Genomic DNA, 19,330 nt, shown 5'->3' on the forward strand with positions numbered 1-19,330 from the left:
AAAGGTCCCTTCCAACTCTATTCTATGATTCTAAGACCTTTTTTATGAAAAATGTAATGGCCATTAAATTTGAGCAAATACACGTATATATAATGAGAATAGACAGTCACTGGAAATGATCTATGCCCTGTTATAGAGGGAGGGGCTCAAAATAGATTTCTTTTTCCATATTTTTTCTTTTCTTTTTGTGCTTAGTTTTACATTAATTTTTTTGGGTTTTGGTTGTTGTTTTTTCTAACCTGAAAGATAAGGGTCAAATGTACCCAATCATCTTCTCAATGATCCTGGTCTTGCCAAAATAATGTCACAAGTTATCATTTGTATAACATAAATATCATTTACATGATTGCTACTAAGGCCACTAAGTACTTCTTTGAAATCAGTAAGCCTTTTAGAACTTAGAAAAACTTTGTGGGCAACATAGTTTTAAGCATTGTAGATGCTGAAAGAGAAGCAGTCTTTCAATAGAAAGAACCTAGAAGTTTATCCAATTTCACAATAAACAATTTGCAAGTTTGCAGATGTCTGTTCAGGCTTACTTTTGGCTGTTTAGTGTAAGAGCTTGTTTTTTGAGTATTGCATGGAAATTTCACCAGTCACTCCAGGACAGCGTGAGGAGGGGACAAGAAGATAATATCAACATTTTTCTATTAACTCCTATTAAAATAAACTTTTTAAGATGCCTTTCCCTTGAATGCATTTTACTTGAATAAAACTATGAACGATAAACTTAATTATAAGTAGCCGAATTTGTAAAAAAAGTAATATTCCAACAGTTCACACTGTGCTTGTAATTTTAAGGCCTTATGCAGCTTAATTGTTCCGCTTATTTGTGTGATTGATTGAAAGTATTGTATAATTAAATGTATTATCAAGTATTGTGAAGACTTTGGTTCAGATCTGTTGTTTAACAGTAAACAAAATTCCACACACTTGCTTTTCTTTCTTTTTTTTTTTCTGAAAAGAAATACTAACTGTTAATTTTAAATCAAAATAATCAGCAACTCCTCACTTACTCTAGGAAATCAAAGAGCTAATGCAGTAATGAACTGTTATTAGTTATTGGCAGGTTTCTATATTGGCATCTATTGCTCTGATTACCCTCCTATCCCTGTGTCAATTTGTACTTCTTTCTGCAGTCAGCTGTTCAATATACAGGTTTTCTGTTGCAGAGTTGCATTATAACCATTCTTCTGTAATGAATTCAAATTTATCTTTCATTGAAATCATCAGTGATTTCTTGTTTTGTGCTTCCTGGTTTATTTGAATATAAAGGAATTTAAGATTGTTCTCAGCTGGCTTTTTTGTTTGCTTTTTTGATCGAGTACAGATCAATGTGTTCTGAACTTCAAACTAGTATTGAGGCACAATAATATTAGACTCATAATTTTCATCATAATCCAAGATTATGCAATTGGAAACACACTTCAATGGATATGTAACTCAGCTTTATTACATCATACTTTATATACAATTTTATGTTGGTTCCTTACTACCTTTCAGCCACTCTGATTTATATGGAAATCCTGAGCCTTTTTAATGAATTCAATCTGTTTCCAGAACCCTCTTCAGAAATTCACAAATAAAGAGTGAGGAACTGCAATGAAAAGTGATATAGATTGGCTAGTAGTATTGCAAATTACAGGCAAATGATCAAGTGTCATTACTAGAACTATCTGATTTCCAAATTGTATGCTGGGGAATGCTATGGCACCCCATAATTGAAATGACAAAAAAGGTGGCATAGCCATTTTGCTGCTCTTGTTTCTATGTTTTGTTGGGGCAGAACAAAAAAGGCCTAATAGTGTTTTGCCTTCAGTAGATGCAGCTGTGCTGGGTTACAGTGGTGAGTAAAGATTCTGTTCTCTTAGGGACCACTTATGAATGGTTAATTATTACCAGTTTTTTCTGATTCGTATTCTTCACCTAGCTTTTTTAGATAACTTGTTTACTGAAGGAATCGAAATAGCTTTTATGCATAGCCTTGTATTTTGTATCATATTATGGCAACAAATCTTTTATTGACATAAAGCAACTCCGAGCTATTTCAACTAGGAGGAGAACATTTCACATGGTGGTTGACTTGTCCTTAAACCATCATTTTGGTGAGATGGACAATGGGTTGTTGTTTTATGTTATAAATACAATTGTTTTATGTTATAAATACAATTGTTTCATGGTAAAGAAGAGTTGGTTCAGCATTCATTAATAAGACAATGTCTGATTTCAGAGAAAAGAGCATTTTGTGAACCACATAGACTTTTTCCTTTTTTCTTTAATAGCCAAATATTTGACACTAAACTGTCTTTTCAGTTCTGGAAATCTGGCAAATCAGCTTTAAAAACAACTTAATTTATGTAAAATGTGAGGTGACTTTCTAAAGGTGTGGTATTTTGGGTCATGTTTTGGTCCTGTGCTGTCTTGTACTCCCAGCTACAGATTTAAAAACAAACAAACAAACAAGTCACAGCAATCATCTCTTCTGTTTACTGTCTGCCTGCAGTGGCCAAGTGATGTAATGCATGGTCAATTAGCTACTGTTACTGACTGATTTCAAACCTGCTTTCCTTTTCAACTTTTTCAGTGAAAAAAAAAAAAAAGCATGCTTTTACTTTTGAGCTTTTTTAATTAAATGCCATTGTGCAGTGATGTATTCATTGCCTCCTGTTGTAGAATATTACAGGTGCTGCAGAAACAAATTTTCCTCAATGTACAATAGTGTCCTGGGTCTGGCGGGGATAGGGTTAATTCTCCCCAGGATCTAGCAGGGACACAGGTATCCCATCCCATGTGAGCCATGCCCAGGGGTAGCTGGAGCTAGCCGGGGAAGGGGAGGGACAGGAAGTCACCCCCGGGGGAGCAGAGGGGTCAGGGGCGTCCCGGGGCACGGTCCGCAAGTGGTGGTATCGTACTCGTGGTTGTATATTCCCCTGTCGGTGTTATTATTGTTGTTGTTTCTTGTTCCCTTTGCTGTTCTGTTAAATTGCCTTTGTCTCAACCCACGAGTTTTTGCCTTTTTCTTCCGATTCTCCCCTCCCGGCCGCGCTGGCAGTGGGGGCCCGATCTGAGCGAGCGGCTGCCACGTGGTCCTTTGTTGCCATCTGAGGCTAAACCACGACAAATAGGCATTGTTAGTGAGTATTCGTCTTCATCAGCCAAAAATACAAAAATGAGGAACAGAAGAGAAAAAGGTATCCTAAATAAGTATGGTATGGAAATCCTTCTTTAAATGGTTGGCAAGTAGGAATATTTGTACACCATCATTGTACACCAGCTCAAAAGTGGAGGAGACTGTTGAATTACAAAAATTATCGTTATTTAGTGCTCCTTACTATGGATGCTTCATCTTTCAGCAACAGAAAGACAACAAAAAGGCTACTAGAGAAAAAGCCTGCATCTGGCTATCTTAATCCTGAGACCATCAGTGCTTGATGTGTTATTGCTGAGACTGACTCTAATACCAAAATTTATACCACAGACAGTGTCACCAGAGCTCACGTTGGTATCCTAAGGAAGACTGAAAAGCTAAATGAAGCATAGGCATGCTATCCTACAAAGAGAAATGCTTGAAAGATATACTAAACCTTCTCAAAGACTGGAATGTTGCACTTATGACTACTATTATGTAATATGTGACAGGCTTCTTCTCTTTCACTTAAATAGTTCAGATAATAAAGTCTGACTCTTTTTATTCTTGAAAAAGTTAACATGAAAATTGAGTGCAAGTAGCCCTAGACTGGCATTTTATCATGAAATAGCTTTAGAACTCTTGACAGATTGTATTGGGTGTACATGGTAAGGTTTTGGTAGCAGGAGGGGCTGCAGGAGTGGCCTCTGTGAGAAGAGACCAGGGGTTGCCCTGTGCCAGACAGCCAGTTACAGCTGGCTCTAACACAGACCCACTGCAGGCCAAACCTGAGCCAATCAGCAAAGTTGGTGGTGCCTCTGTAAAACATATTTAAGAAAGGGCAAAAATCCCACACATAAAGGAGGAGAGAAAAAAAAAAGTGAGAAACAGAAGTGCAAACACCAAGGTCAGAGAAGGAGGTTCTCCAGGTGCCAGAGCATATATTCCCCTAAAGCCTGTGGAAGAAAAAACACCGGAACAGGAACCCACATGGGAGCATGTTTTCCTGACAGGACTGCAGCCTATGGAAGAGCCCATGCTGGAGCAGATTTCTCCTGAAGGGCTGCAGCCTGTGGAGAGGACCCACACTGAAGCAAGGGAAAAATGTGAGGCAGCAGGAGCAGCAGAGAGGAACTGTTATGAACTGACCATAATGCCCCCCATTCCCCACCCCCGCTTCCACACCCCATGCCACTCAGACAGTTGGGTGGGTAGAGGAGTCATGAGTGAAGGAGTGAATTTGAGCCTGGGAAAGGGGGGGAGGAAGTGTTATTGTAATTTTTGTCTTTGTTTCTCACTACCCAAATCTATTTTAACTGGCAAGAAATTAATCTTCCCCAAGTCGAGTCAGTTTTGACCGTGACAGTAATTGGTAACCAATCTCCCTGTCTTTATATCAACCCATGAGCTTTCCCATCTTATTTTCTCCCCCTGTCCTGATGAGAAGGGGGATTGAGTGAGCAGCTGGGTGGACATTCAGCTGCTGGCCAAGGTTAACCCACCATACAGATACAGAACTTTTAAACCAATTTGTGTTGAGTGAATATTAATTGTAAAACATCCATATAAAGCAACAGTGTTTTCCTGTGAAGAAATTCTACACCATACCTCCTTTAATTATTTTCTTCTTGCATTTCTCAGGTACAATCTCTTGTCAATTTTTTTCTGTGAAAGTAAGCAAAATTTTAGCATATTTCTGAGAAAATGTCAAGGAAACCCCTTTGATACAGGATAGTTCTTAACTTATTTTCTGCCAGAGATGAAGGAATCTTAAAGAAGTGTCTCAGCATCAACTTTTCCCTAGAGGCAGTCGCAACTTATCGCAACTGATGTTGTGATGGCCATGATGTCCATGGCCCGAGCAGGAGCTGGTTGGGGGTGGGGGTGGGGAGGAAGAGGGGGAAAAACAGGGAGAGCACACCACCACAAAGGCCAAGTTAGGTTGTCCATCTCATTGCCTCATGTCCTCTCTGTGGTCACGGAGGCAATACCACAGGATGTCTCATGGCATGGTCTTTCTCTCTTGAGCCTTGTAGGAGGACGTCTTTTCCTAACGGCTGCAACATGGGTCCATGCAGGGGAAGAGTGGAATCTTGCCTCCATCCTGGACAGTTTATCAAACAATTTCTCATATTTCTTAGCCATTTTCTCAGTTATTTTCTCGGTTTTCTCAGCCAGTTTTTCCATGACTGCAACAGTGAGCAGACAAGAGAGACTGTGTTCATACTGTCATACCCTGCTAGCCACTTCATTTACAGTTGGTGTATCAGCATCAGATCCTCCCCAGACCATTGTTGGCAATGTATGCAAATACATTGATGGTGCTCTCTGCACAAACTTCCGCAACAGAGGTTGTTTGCATGGCATTTCATCAGGGTCTACATTTACTCACCAATCACCATAAATCACCTCTCACACAGCCAGTTCCCTCAGGTACTTAATACCTTTCTCCATGCTGTTCCATTTGCTCGGGTGGCATTTGATATAATCCTTAAAGGGATACCTGCCCTTTACAGCTGACACCAGTCGCCTCCAGAGACTGAGAGTGTGTGATTTTCTCCCAATCGCTTTATAGCTACCTCTGTCTCTGGCTAGGTTTCCCAACTGCCTGGCTTCTCTACCTTCTAAGTCTATTGTATCAGCCCCGTTATCCCAGCATCGGAGCAACCAGGAGATTAGTGTCTCACCTTCATGATGGCTGAAGTCCTTTCTCATATTTCACAAGTCCTTCATAGAGAAGGATTTAACGATTACCTCTGTGTCTGATTCCTCCTCCTGCGCTGACGCTTCCCAAGAAGGACTCTCTCCCTGATCTGCTTTAGATGGACCCTTTCCCAGATCTGCTTTAGAAGGACCCTCTCCCAGATCTTTGTCGGAAGAATACTCACCCATGCTATCTGACTTGAACTGGTCTTTGTCATGAGGGGCAGGGGAACGAGCTGACCTCCTTTTCTGCTTCCTGGTCACTGGGGTAACTTGTACCGGTAGTGATGGAGTTGGAGTAGCAGCAGAACTCGTTGTTGGAGCAGCTGGAGTAGTGATGGTGCTCATTGTCAAGGCTGGAATAGTGGCAGTGGTTGTTGTCAGAGTTGAAGTAGTGGTGGTGCTCATTGTTGAATCTGGAGTAGCTCATGCCAGTACAGGGTGTGAAGTGGCTTGTGGGATTTGAGTGGCAGCAGTACATGTTGTACACCTACTTCTGTACCAATATTTAATAAGAAACCACCACTGCAACACATGCAGGAGAATCAATAATAAAATAATGATTTTAAGAAAGTAACAATTATTTCTGAAAACCAAAAGATTTCCATTCCCTGTGCAGAAAATCCCATTGCCAGAGGTCGATGTTCACAAAGGAGACACAGGAGTTCTGGAAAGAGAGTCCACTGGGGCATATCCCTGTGGGGTCTCTCAATTTGCCGGAGGACGCAGCCTCCATTTTACCCTGATTCCCCGGCCTCATGTAACCCTTTTCCTTTCCCCATTGGCTGAGGTACTTGGAAAGTACAGACTTCTCGATCCACCTATTACATAAAAGTTTAACTTTTGCAGTTTTTCAATTGTCTAACTTTTACATTTTCAGTTATTTCCCCTTTTTTTTGGTTATTTCACTCCTGCAGTTTCAATTAAATCTCCTATTTTTTTTTCAGTTATCTCGCTCCTGCAATTTCAGTTAACTTCCCTGTTTGTGGAGACACTTATCTGTATTTTATCACCTGTTTGCGGAGACACTCTTATCCCTATCTTATCACTTAGATCTGATAGTGTCAGTTTGGCATAAAAGGGCAAAGTAAACTTTCCCAAGGTAAAATTCAAAGTGTAATTCTTAATAAAATTCGTCACATGATGCCTGAGATATACAGGTAAAACCATTATCCTGATGCCGTGAAAGATGAAATCAGGACTCAATAGTCGGGATGACTATTAAGCAGGTATCCTTTATTGCAGCGCTGGACGCACAGGGGATCGCTCCTCCAAATGTGCTGCCAGACAGAGTCAGTTTAACAACATATATGCACACCACACATACATATTCATGCAAGGACTAATTAACATATTCATTAGTTTGCAGTAATTCATTACCATATGCTACCTCCCTCTTGGAGCTCCCCATTTGTTAGAGATAACATTGTGCTGGCCTCTCAATTGCTACCCACATACATGCCTTCCTGTCTTGTTACTTATCGTAGCTCTGCAAGGGGGTAAGCCCCTGTTTGTGGTCAGCCAAGTTATATTTGCTAACTCATACTTAGGTAAGCAAACCTTCAAGCCATACCTAGCCTTATTCTTTAATTCAATCCCCCCTTTTCTTTATGCTATTGCAAATTCTTTTGCATAATTTTGTTTACAGTCCATAATACATGTACTTGTTGAGCAACAGTCCATACTTTCCACCACAGCCAAAGGTTGAGAATAGTCAGCAGTAGGGCTACAAAAATCAACACTAGTACAGGATGCACTAGGAAGTTGAAAAACTGTGCAGCGGTTGGAGATTTAAGTGAGGTGTTTAGAAAAATGTCCCACCAATGGTGTTCCCCGGTTTTCTCGATGGCTGTGATGATGTTCTTTATTTCCAGAGTATCGTGCTGGACTTGCCATAATGTTCGTTTAGAAGCTTCTTTCACTTTCTTTAGCAGTGATTTAATGTCTGGGTGGGAAAGCATTTTCTTAAGGACATTAATGTCCATTCCAATCTGTAGTTTAGGTACATCATTGTATAGCATGAAACTGTCAGAGATCAACTGAGAAGTGGTTATAGGAGCAGAATAGTTAAAATCACAACCTTGTATCTTGGTAAAATTACAAACACAAAAGTTAGTTCCATTTGTTTCTTCTTCACAAGTATCAATGCTAACATTAACACAACTAGTCCTTATACAGACACATCCTTTTCCTACATAATACACCTGTGATTGAGCATGTTCCGAGGGAAGCATCTCAAACGTGCATGTACTTTCTTCTGTGTCTAAGCACAAATCTTCATTTTCAATTACTGCATTCTCATAAGCATATCCTAGTTGTTCCTTTGGAATGCAGGCTTCAGTACTAATGGTCTGCCATTTCCTTATATCATCACTATATTTTGCCCAAACATTATGGTTTATTGGTCTGACCACTACATCTTGATGGATTGCCCCTAGTGCTAAAATAGGGAAAATATCTCACACCTTTGCCTTTTGAATTGTGAGCACATAGGCTTCAATTTGTTCTTTTGTGTCATCATAAGTGAAATGAACTAATTGCCACCAAGCCTGATGTTTTAATTTGAATGGGGTGGTAGTATCGTTCTTAGCAATAATTTCTCTAATTTCTTGTGGTAGGTTTCCTGACATCCCTTCTCTGATTATATCAGAAACCACAGATTGTATCCAGAGTTGTATTTGTATACACTGAATGGCAATAGAGACATTTCCTTGTAGTCCTTGTACAAAAGTTGCTAGTGCTTGGAAATCCTCAGTAGTATGGTTAGATAGTAGGGAAATGAAATCAACAGTTAATTGCTGAGCTTCAGCCAGAGTAATTAGAGATGACCTTAATGGTACTTCTAGCCTTCCTAAATCAGAGGTGACTGTGCTCAGTTTATTAATCATTACTTCCTGATCAATCGGGTTTAAAACTCCTAGTCCAGATCCAAACCATCCTGTTAAATCTCTCCGTTTCCTTGAGTGGTGAGCTCTGGAATGTAACCATGCCCTCCATCCTTTAAGGCTTTGCGAAATAAAAGGTAAGCATTCTGATTTTATCTGAGATATATTAGCTTGTACTCTTACCTGTACCTTCTTTAAAGAATATGTGGGGTCCAGAAATAATTTCTGCTCGTTGGATTGTCTCACTACATAAGGGCCTGCGAATGAGAGGTTGTGGTATTTTACAGCACAGTCAGCTGTTTGTGGTCAGCCAAGTTATATTTTCTAACTCATACTTAGGTAAGCAAACCTTCAAGCCATACCTAGCCTTATTCTTTAATTCAATTCAACTTATCGTATTATAGATCTGCATCAAAAACCACAGCAGAATAGCACGTTTAAACCACTGCATATAAACACAAAGAGCAAATAAATTATACAACACATTTGGCGGGTTAAGCAGCTTTGCATCAATTAACTTTAAACAAAGCCCTCTAAAGGCATGATATAACATTTCACTTAAGAACGACATGATGTGAGCTATCTGTTTTAATTTCCAAACCCTTAAGACTCTCGTAAAAAAAAATCCGATACTCTCTCAACAGAAAAAGATGGAATTTGAACTATTCAGGCAATTTGTCCGAGCTCCGCTCATGCCCCACATTGGGTGCCAATAAATCTGTCGTGGTTTGGGCTGGGCTGGCCACTAAATGAATGACAGATGCTCTCTAACTTCTCTCCCAAGTGAGACAAGAATGAGAGAAAGAGCGACTTATGAGTTTAAAAGAAACTAAACTACTTTAATGAAATATTGTCGCGACGGAGGGAAGACAGGGCCACTCAATATGAGTGATCAGCAAGCTTCGTTTATTGATTCACACAGTGGCCTTTTATGTTCTAACATAATTAGCTCATACATATTACAAAAGTTAAGCTCATGATTGGTTAGTTCTTAGAAAGATCAACTCCACCCTTGGTTCCTTCTTTACAGTTACTTTCATCCTCTTTTCCCATGCCTGAGCAGCTGCAACCTCTCTGTTATCATACAACAATTATAGTCAAGGACAAGGTGTCTTTACCAGCCCAGTAGTTACGGGGGCTGAATCCGATGTTTCTCAAGCTTTTGCTCGGCCAGCTGGATCATGTCTACGTGACCCTTCTCAGCTAGCCATTCTCCCACAAAATATTATTAATAAAATAATAAGAGAAAGATAATAATATTAATAAGAAAATAATGATGAAATATAAACAATATATACAAAACCATATCAAGCTCCTAGGATGACAATCACATCACCAGCAGGCACTGGGGAAGTCCTGATAAGGGGAACTAACACTCAAGGGTTAATAGTAGAGCCATTGCTTGGCTTAAGCTGTATATCTATAGCCTAAAGCCATTGCATAAGGTGTTTAGGCAAAGAAAGGATGTGTTGAAACCATAAAGTGGTCACATCAGCCTCGCTGGGAGATAAGGGAACAATTGGTATTCAAAGAAGGAACCCAGTTGTCTTGAGAGAGCGATCATCTGGCTGAAACCAGTCCTGTGGCCTGGAGCAGCACATTAACATTAAAGGTGAAAGGTGCACAGCGAGGAAGACATACGGCCTTCATCCCCGAGACCCCGGCCCACGACCACCAGGAGGCACTGCACGTGCGCAGCTGGGAGGAGTTAAAGGCGGAGACTATGGAAATGATTTCTCGTAACTCATTGTAATAAAGACCGCCTTTTCGGGGAAAGGTTATGGATATGTATAGGCACCCCTTGAATATGTAAGGCTTGGTTGTATAAATCCTAAGCTAACTGCCGCGGTGGGTGCGCACGATTGTGGCGGGGCGACCCCCCCGTGCTGCCCGGTGCCGAATAAACATACCTACTTTGCAACCTCACAGGTTGTGGAGTCTGTTTTCCGCACGTCACACTATTGCAATTTAAACAGCAATTCACAGAATACACTATTACAACCTACAAGTGATCCCGAAAAGTACCAACACAAACCACAAGCACGCTAGATATTAATATCTTAAAAGAGTGCATTAATCACGATCTTAAAGCATGCCAAATACCATACATATATTTCTTAATCACTTACCCTCTCTCTCAGGTAAGGTCGCTCAGTCCCTGGGAAGTTACCCTGTACAGCGTCCTGGACAAGGGGGGGGGACGAATCTCCTACAGGCCAGCTGTATCATTGGAAGACTCCCCATTTTTCTCCCCAAACCTTACGGTTTATATTTCCTGATTCGATGAGTGTGAAGGATTATGTCTGAGTGGATTACACTATCTGGAATAGTGTTGGACTAGATGATCTTTATGGTCCCTTCCAACTCTAAAAAATTCAGTGAAATTCAGTGAATGTTTACCTCTGGTGGTGTGATGGCTCCTTAGTGTTGCTGATTTTTTGATGTCTAGCACTCAAAGTCCCTGAATAGTGGTGGGATGGGTCTCAGGGCATTTTGTTTGTTAAGGGAGTATTCAAGGCTCCATTCGGCTTTTGGTTCTTATTGTGATGCAGTGTTGAGACAACCCCAGGATGAGGGGATGAGAGTTTGTGTTTTCACAGCTCCCCCCAAGTTATCTCTGCATAGATAAGGATCTGTCAAGGGGAGAGGAAGCCGAGTTGAATGACAACACTCTGCATTTCACTTTTTGTGCTCTGAAACTGGTTTGGCTGGGTGCTCCCATTCCACACAGGTCGGGATCAAAGGCAGACAGGGTCCTCCTCGGACACCAGCCGTTGAAGAACGAGGCTGACCCTTTGATCCCTCAGGTTTTATACTGAGCATGATGCAGATGGGATGGAATACCCTGTTGGTCAGTTCTGGGTCACCTGTCCTGTCTGCTCCTCCCTGCAGGTGTGACCCCTCTACACTCTTCCACTTCCAACCCTCCAACTTGGTACATAACAAAGTTAGCTGACTTTGGTTGTTATAGCAATAAGTATAAGCAGGAGCCTTGCTGCATACCATTCCTTGGTATTAACTATAAACATCAGACATTGTCTCTGCTAGAAGTCAACACTGTCTGAAAAATATGCCGTTAATTTCAGAAAGTGCAGTTAGAAGAGGCTTAGCTGTAAAGTAAAATTACTGAAAAGAAAATTTGTTTTGTTTTACCTCAAACCAAGACAGCTACTCATGCTAAGCAAGGCGCAGGATTGCTTCAGTTTTCAACACTGGACAGCCCGAGGTCAATCAGTATTATTAAAGACTGAGGCAAAAAAAAACATTGAACGCCTCTGCTTTTTCTTCATCCCTAAGAAGGAGGTATGCATCCTTAGGAACTATGCATAACTTAAGTAGGTAGCTGTGCCCATTTTCCTTCTAGGGCATATCTATATGAATGTGGAGCCAATCTCTCATATTGGGATAATTTTTTTTGTGGAACACTTTTTCTTACAAAATCACAAAGCCACAAACATTTTTTTCCTAAGTTTTCTTCTGGAGTCAGATAAATAGTGAATTTACCATATTGCTCTAAAAAAAATTATACTGATGATCCAAATTATTTTTAAATTAAAACAGTGTCATAAGTTGATTAAAAATGCAAGAATGGAAATCATTTGATCAGTAATTGATGTAGTACCTCAAAGACATATAATGATAGCGCAAGTCTTTCCTAAGCATCTTTCTTAAGTATTGAGAAGGTCAAAAATACAAGTAATCTACTTTTAAAGCTGATACACTTTAAACATAAAGGGGTTGTAAGACATCCTAGGGAGAGAACATGGTCTCAAAATCACCTGAGGGTATTTCTGAGTTAAAGGCACATATGATGCACTGTGATTTTGCTCCAATTCTTGACTAAAATAAGTTCTTGAGGTCCATTTGAAAGGTGCTGAGCAGTTCAGTATAGGAACAAACCTGCTGTTCACTGGCCTGAAATGGTCTCCCAAGACAGTGTGATTTTGTTACAATAGCAATTTTTTAATGCATTAGAAGTATATTTAGAAAAGATTTGGGTAATAAAGTCTAAGTGCTGACAAGAGGCATTGTGGTTTTCAACCAGTTCTGCTATCCAATATGGCATGTGATGATGCTGATAAGGGAGATAACACTCAAGGGTTAATAGCAGGGCCATTGCTTGGTTTAAGCTGTGTATCCATCGCCTTAAGCCATTGATAAGGTATTTAGGCAAAAGAAAGGATGTGTTGAAACCATAAAGTGGTCACATCGGCCTCGATGGGAGATAAGGGAACAATTGGTATACAGAGTGATCATCTGGTTTCCCAACCCCGTGGCCTGCAGCAACACATTAACATTAAAAGCAAGAGGTACACAGCGAGGAAGACATGGCCTTCATCCCCGAGACCCCGGCCCACGACCACCAGGAGACACTGCGCATGTGCAACGGGGAGGAGTTAAAGGTGGAGACCATGGAAATGATTTCTCGGAACTCATTGTAATAAAGACCGCCTTTTCGGGGAAAGGTTATGGATATGTATAGGCGCCCCTTGAATATGTAAGATCTGATTGTATAAATCCTAAGCTAACTGCCGCAGTGGGTGCGCACGATTTTGGTGGGGTGACCCCCCGTGCTGCCCGGCGCTGAATAAACATACCTACTTTACAACCCCACAGCTTGTGGAGTCTGCTTTCCGCACGTCAATGCTAAATATATAGTTTATTCCTTTATTTGGCAATTGGCCAATTTCGTTGTATTGCTCTGCACAGAAGCCAAGTATTGCATGGCTTATTTACCAGATTTATGTTTATGTTGTAGTGACATTTACAGCTCGCAACAAGTTTGAATAAAAGCCATTACCTGTCAGAGATTTTGTAATCTAACACAAAACATCTGTGTAGAGTGATTAAAAAAGGATAGATCAAGAATACACTCTAAAAAAAAGCATATGAGCTCTGTTTCTGCTGTAGTGGTAGAACCCAGCATTCTTTCAGTCTACCCATCATATTTGATGTGTAAAACAAATAGATAGCCTGTCATTCTAAATCCTAAACAAGAAGAATTGGAGAAATTCTGAATTAGGATGATGTGCATGCTGCATTTTGTGTTTCTCTGTAGTCACAAAGGCTAGAAACTTCTATTTTAAAGAAAAATTGAGATTCTGATAATCATTTATCTTCAGTAGCTGGATCTGTGAGACATGAGATATCATAACGTGATAAAAACATGAGAATTGGCAAATCTGAATGTGCAGTCCAGGAGGACTCCAAAAATACTCCATTAAGGTAAATGTAAAATCCACGCTATGGCCATTTCAAACACTGCTATTAATATATGTTACTCTCATGCTAAGTTTTCATTTGGTAATGATAAGATAGGGATAAGAGTGTCTCCACAAACAGGGAAGTTAAATGAAATTGCAGGAGTGAGATAACAAAAAAATAGGGGAAAAAAACTGAAAATGCAGAAGTTAGACAACTGAAAAGCCACAAAGTTAAACTTTTATGCAATAGGTAGATTGAGAAATCTGTACCTTCCAAGTACCTCAGCCAATGGGGAAAGGAAGAGGGTTACATGAGGCTGGGGAATTAGGATAAAATGGAGGCTGCGTCCTCTGGCAATTTGAGAGACCCCACAGGGGAATGCCCCAGTGGACTCTCCCTTTATTGGAATAAAGTCTTTGCAGGACTCCTCTGTCTCCTTTGTGGACATTGACCTCTGGCAATGGGATTTTCTGCACAGTAACAGTAAGGAGATGGATTTTATCTAAGGCATTGTTCATGATTAGCAAAATCACACTGCAATTGCCCATGACTCTGATCTGTGACTTTTATGCTTGCTTTCTGCAGAAATTTGCACAAACAGGTTTGTTTACATAGATGTTTGGGAAATAGCTACTCTAAAGCACAATCACATATGAACATGTGCATGTATAAATAAAGTATTGTGACTCATTTCTGATTATTGCTTAGTCGGTGATTATCAACTCTTCCTGACAGTTGTCTCTCTCTTTTTCTAAGTATGCGAGGACTAGACTATCCATGAGAATATGTGTTTAAGAATAACTTGTTCTTCTATTTAAACTTAGTCACACACTCTGAACCATAATCAATACTGTATGGCTTTGATGAACAATTGAATTTTATAAATAACAAGGAATCACTAAGGTGTAGTCTGTGTACAGACTACAAGGCGCAGTGCATTTATTTTTATTTGATTAACATTTTCAAACAAATACTGACGTGCGGAAAGCAGACTCCACAACCTGTAAGATTGTAAAGTAGGTATGTTTATTCGGCACCGGGCAGCACGGGGGGTCGCCCCACCAAAATCGTGCGCACCCACTGCGGCAGTTAGCTTAGGATTTATACAATCAGATCTTACATATTCAAGGGGCGCCTATACATATCCATAACCTTTCCCCGAAAAGGCGGTCTTTATTACAATGAGTTCCGAGAAATCATTTCTATAGTCTCTGCCTTTAACTCCTCCCAGCTGCACATGCGCAGTGTCTCCTGGTGGTCGTGGGCCGGGGTCTCGGGGATGAAGGCCATGTCTTCCTCGCTGTGTACCTCTTGCTTTTAATGTTAATGTGTTGCTGCAGGCCACGGGACTGGGAAACCAGATGATCTCTCTGTCAGGACAACTGAGAATACCAGTTGTTCCCTTATCTCCCATCGAGGCCGAGGCCAATGTGACCACTTTATGGTTTCAACACATCCTTTCTTTGCCTAAACACCTTGGCAATGGCTTTAGGCTATAGATACACAGTTTAAGCCAAGCAATGGCCCTGCTATTAACCCTTGAGTGTTATTTCCCCTTATCAATACATTTCCATACATCAGCATCATTTCACAAAAGATTGTCAGATATATAGCTACGATACGTGTGTATATATATTTGTTATATATCTGTATAGTTTCATTGGAGTCAGATGATTCCACTTAGATTTTTTTTTAACATAGTTAAAGCAGTAAATCCATGTTTCAGCATATAATTTGAGTAGTAATTTAAATATTCATCTTTAATTTGTTAGTGACATTATCTGATATGTACTATAATATTTTTCTATGCTATTTTTTGACCAAAGGTGTGGGCATACATAGAAAATACTTATAGTGACCATTTCTTTTAGCCCTAGCAATTTTTCTAAGAAAAAGCTATATTAAGTGCCTTAATATCTACATTAATATTTTTTCACTTACACTTCATTGTAACTGGTAATTTCTTATGCCATTGTGTATGTTGAAACACCTAAATCAGTGACATTATGAAAATTATAGCAGCAGAGAAGCAACTAAATAAATAATCTTTGACTTCAAATAATTGTGACTTGCGATAGCTAAGTCACATGTTGCCAATCTGCTTGTTTTAATGATTGCTGTTGTAACAATACTCTAATTAATGTGCTCTGGCATGTAATTTGTTGTCATTACTCCATCTGTGAATGTTGTCTTTCCTTGAGTTTAGATTCATCTTGCTCTAGAGCCCACAGCTATATACATACCATTTCTCATTGCAGGTTCTCATCTGCTCCCTTTTTTCACCCTTGCACTCAGTGTAACTGTCCTTATGCTAGTCTCAGCACTTCACAAGACAGTATATACTCACAGGAATCTGCCAATGTTCTGGTGGCAGAGCTACAGGAGGAAGTAGAAAGGTTAAGGAGCATCAGGGAGTCTGAGAAAGACTGGTGGAACCCTGCTCTGCACTCCCTAAAGCAGAAATGGGAACAACCACCAGAAAAAAAAAAAATCAAGGGAATCCTGTATCCTCCCTCCACCAGGTTGAAGGCAGTATCTTAAAGGAAAGGAGCGAATGAAGGCAAGTCCATGCTCAGGGCGGCAGGCAAACCCCCTCCTTGCCCATCTCGCCTTACCAGGTGCCTCTGTACAACAGGTATGAGGCTCTGGATGAGGAAGGCCAGTCAATGGATGACGTGGATGACGGTCCATATACACCAGAGGTGTCGCCAAGGTCAAAAAGGCCTACCTCCTGTATCACAACCACCTCCATGAGGAAGAAAAGACATGTTATAGTTGTAGGTGACTCCTTTCTGAGGGGAACAGAGGATCAATTATACCGGCCAGACTGACCTCTTAGGGAAGTCTGCTGCCTCCCTGTGGCCTGGATTAAGGACATCACTAGGAAACTTCCTAGCTTGGTATGGCCCTTGGACTATTAGCCATTACTGCTCTTCCATGTGGGTGGCGATGAAGCCACAATGCATAGTCCAAGGGCAATCAAAAGAGACTTCAGGGCTTTTGGACAGCTGGTAGGGGAATCTGGAGCACAGGTTATTTTTTCCTCTGTCCTTCCAGTTGTGGGCAGTAACACTGGAAGAAACAGACAGACCCAGTCTATTAATACATAGCTCCATGGCTGGTGTCACCACCACAATTTTGGGTTTCTCGATAATGGGAGGGCCTACACGGCACCAGGCTTTACTCATGAGCTAGCATGGCTCATTGATAGAGCTTTAAACTAGGCTTGAAGGGGGAGGGGGACAATATCAGGCTTGCCCATGATATAGCCCCATGAGGGCTGTTCCTCTAAGGTGACACGGCTGACAGCCCAGCTGAAGTGCCTCTACATCAATGCACGAAGCATGGGCAAAAAAAAAAAAAGGAGGAAGCCATTGTGCAGCAGGATAACTATGATATAGTTGCCATTACTGAAACCTGGTGGGATGAATCCCATGACTAAAATGTGGCTATCGATGGCTACAGGCTGTTCAGAAGGAGCAGGCAAGAAAGGAGGGATGGAGGCATTGCCCTGTATGCTAGGGACTCTTGATTGTCTAGAGCTTAATGATGGTGATGATAGGGTTGAGTGTTTATGGGTAAGAATCAGGGGGAAGGCCAACAAGGCAGATATCATGGTGGGAGTCTGTTATAGACTGCCCAACCAGGATGAAGAGGCAGGGGAAATATTCTATAAGCAGCTGGGAGAAGTCTCACATTCACGAGCCCTTGTTCTTGTGGGGGAATTCAACTTACCAGATGTCTGCTGGAAACAATACAGCAGAGAGGGAACATCCAGGAGGTTCCTGGAGTGTGTGGAAGATAACTTCCTGACACAGCTGGTGAGCAAGCCATCTGGGGAAGGTGCCCTGCTGGACCTGTTGCTTGTGAACAGAGAAGGACTTGAGTGATGTGACAGTTGGAGGCTGTCTTGGGCATAGCAACCACAAAATTATAGTTTTTGATTCTTGGACAAGTAAGGAGGGAGGTCAGCAGAACTGCTACCTTGAACTTACGGATGGCAGACTTTGGCCTCTTTATAGGGGCCTGGTTGACAGAGTCCCTTGGGAGGCAGTCCTGAAGGGCAAAGGAGTCCGGGAAGTCAGGGCATTCTTCAACAAGGAAATCCTAAAGGCGCAGGAGCAGGCCGTCCCCATGTGCTGAAAGATGAGCCATCGGGGAAGAAGACTGGCCTGGCTGAAAAGACAGCCTTGGCTGGAACTCTGGGGAAAAAAGAGAGTTTATGACCTCTGGAAGAAAGGATAGGCCACTACGGAGAACTACAAGGCTGCAGTAAGGTTATGCAGGGAGAACATTAGAAGGGCCAAAGACCAACTAGAACTTAATCTGGCCACTGCTGTAAAAGACAAAAAATGTTACTATAAATACATTCACAACAAAAGGAGGGCTAAGGAGAATCTCCATCATTTACTGGATGTGAAGGGAAACATAGTGACAAAGGATGAGGAAAAGGCTGAGGTACTTAATGCTGCCTTTGTCTCAGCCTTTAAGAGTAAGACCAGTTGTTCTCAGGGTACCCAGCCCCCTGAGGTGGAAAACAGTGAAGGGGAGCAGAATGAAGGATAATTCAATGTCTACGGAGGTGTCACCAGGGTTAAGTCAGACTAAACCCAGCATCAAAACATCCTCAGACAGGTCATTGTTGTAGGCAACTCAATCCTGAAGGGAACGGAAGGCCTGAAATGCAGATCTGACACACTTCTCAGAGAGGTCTGCTTCCTCCCTGGGGCCTGGGTTAAAGACATTTCCTCCCTGGTAAGCCCCACAGATTATTACCCCTTACTCATTTTTCAGGCAGGCAGAGATGAGCTGTTAACAAGAAACCCAAGGGCAATCAAAAGACTTCCGCACCTTGGGACAAGTGGTCAAGGGGTCAGGAGTGCAGGTAGTGTTCTCCTCTGTCATCCCAGTTGCAGGGAAAGACGAGGAAAGTAACAAGAAGAGCCAGCAGATCAATACCTGGCTCCAAGCCTGGTGTCAGAGGCACAACTGGGTTTTTTGAGCACAGGAAGGTTTGCATGACACCAGGCCTACTGGAGACAGATGGGGTACACCTGTCTCAAAAGAGGAAGAGGGTCTTTGCACAGGAGCTGGCAGGGCTCATCAAACGGTCTTTAAACTAAGTTTGAAGGGGGAAGGGGGGGAATCCATCAGCAGAGACGCAAGGCTCATCAATGGGTTAGAAACTATGGCTGTGCCTGGGAATGGTCAGGTAGAAGTTAGGCCTTCCTACACCAAAAATGTGGTGGGACCAGTAGCCCAGCTGAAGTGCTTTTACACTAATGCACGCAGCATGGGCAACAAACAGGAGGAGCTGGAAGCCATTGTGTGGCAGGAAAGCTATGATGTAGTCGCCATCATAGAAACGTGGTGGGAAGACTCGCATGACTGGAGTGCTGCATTAGATGGC

This window comes from Numenius arquata, chromosome W, assembly GCF_964106895.1.
Source record: "Numenius arquata chromosome W, bNumArq3.hap1.1, whole genome shotgun sequence".
NCBI lineage: Eukaryota > Metazoa > Chordata > Aves > Charadriiformes > Scolopacidae > Numenius > Numenius arquata.